The sequence below is a fragment of the Gekko japonicus genome, unplaced genomic scaffold (assembly GCF_001447785.1).
Source record: "Gekko japonicus isolate JY-2015 unplaced genomic scaffold, Gekko_japonicus_V1.1 scaffold1034, whole genome shotgun sequence".
NCBI classification, from domain to species: domain Eukaryota; kingdom Metazoa; phylum Chordata; class Lepidosauria; order Squamata; family Gekkonidae; genus Gekko; species Gekko japonicus.
The window spans coordinates 499,780-501,652 of NW_015161983.1; positions in this window are offsets into that span (position 1 = coordinate 499,780).

Sequence of the window (1,873 nt, forward strand, 5' to 3'; positions counted from 1 at the left end):
TCAAAGTGCTTCATGTCAAAAAACAAAGAGTCCCAGGGCACTGTAAAGACTAACCAGTTTATAGAAATCCAGACAAGGCTAAACCAATATAATAATTACCCCAGTAATCCCTTCCACAACCATGGCCCAAGCAACTTCCTCTGGGCCTGGTACAAATGCACGCCCCATATCTCAGGCCATACATACGAACTCAGGAGCCATGAAAGACAAGGATGTGGCTTATTCCTGAAATGACATAAATAGGCTACAATAACGACTGGCTCATTTCAAAGGCTGGCTCTTTTTGGCCGTTGGAGCCTGATGAAGAGTAGCCATTTCCCACAGCTTGAAGGGTTGCCACCTGTTCTTTATTTCAAGGAACTTTATTTGCATTTCCAAAATATTTGTGGGAAAGAAGAGAGGTGCCATAATTGTAGGATGCAGTTTCAATATATTGTATGGGTAGTGTATTCTAATAAAATACCGGTAATATTCTGACAGAGATAAAACATCGTTGCCCTAAGGTCTCACAATCTGTTCCTTATGTTGGAGCTCTTCAGGTTGCAACCCTGAATATTTCAGTCCTGACAACAACATGTGTACTGGGTGGGAGGGGCAAAACAGTAGCAGAGAATGAGTGGCTTGCCTAGCAAGTTTCTGGCTGCAGTCAAACTTGAACCGGGTTTCCTGGGTCCCACAGCAGTACTCCAGCTCTCACTTTCAGTCAAACACTATGTTTGTTTGTTTAGATTTAAATCCCACCCTCCCCACAAGCAGGATCAGGGCGGGGTAACAACAATAGAGTTATAAAGTCATTAAAAGCAAATTGTAACAAATAAATTAGTTCAAACAACTAAAATGGGAGGTACTACAAATAACGGAGCTGCGGTGGCTCAAGTGGTTAAGATGCTGTACTGCAGGCTGTGGAAGGTCGGTAGTTCAGCAGTTCGAGACCCGAGTGTGCCGCATGATGGAGTGAGCTCCCGTCTCTAGTTCCAGCTCCTGCCAACCTAGCAGTTTGAAAGCAAAAAATTGCAAGTACATAAATAGGTACCACTTCAGTGGGAAGGTAACAGCGTTCCGTGCGCCTTGATGTTTAGTCATGCCGGCCACATGACCATGGAAACGTCTTCGAACAGCGCTGGCTCTTTGGCTTTGAAACGGAGATGAGCACCACAACCCTAGAGTCGGATTCGACTGGCTTTCGAGCAAGGGAAACCTTTACCTTTTAATACAAATAACAGAATTCATAAGGTTCCAGCAATACTAAATGACTGGCAGCAACTAGGCCACAAACCAAGGGGTGGTGATAGAACTCATTAACATGGGCCAGATACAGTTGGAAGATTTCAGGAAGGGAGGCCAAATCATTGGGCGCCCACCACCTCAACCAAAGGCCTGGCGGAACAGCTCCGTTTTGCAGGCCTTGTGAAACTGTAATAGGACATGTGCCCTGAAATGTACCATAGAAACAATTTTAAAGGATTTAAAGTTTCAGGGGTATCTGGGAAGGCATGAAGCTGTGTCTGTGTATCAGCCAACTTATGGCCACACTGCAGGGTGTTCAAGGCAAAAGAGGTTCAGAGGTGGTTTGCCATTGTCTTCCCCTGGTATTCCCAGGCAGTCTCCCCATCCAAATATTAACCAGGGCCGACCCTGCTTAGCTTCTGAGGTATGATGAGATCGGCCTAACCTAGGGCTGCCAACCTCCAGGTGGGGGCTGGAGATCTCCCACAATTACAACTGATCTCCAGAGATCAGTTTACCTGGGGAAAATGGCCACTTGGAAGGTGGACTCTAAGGCATGATACCCCATTGAAGTCCCTCCCCAAACCCTGCCCTCTGGAGGCTCCACCCCCCCCCCCAATCTCCAGGTATTCCCCAACCCAGAGCT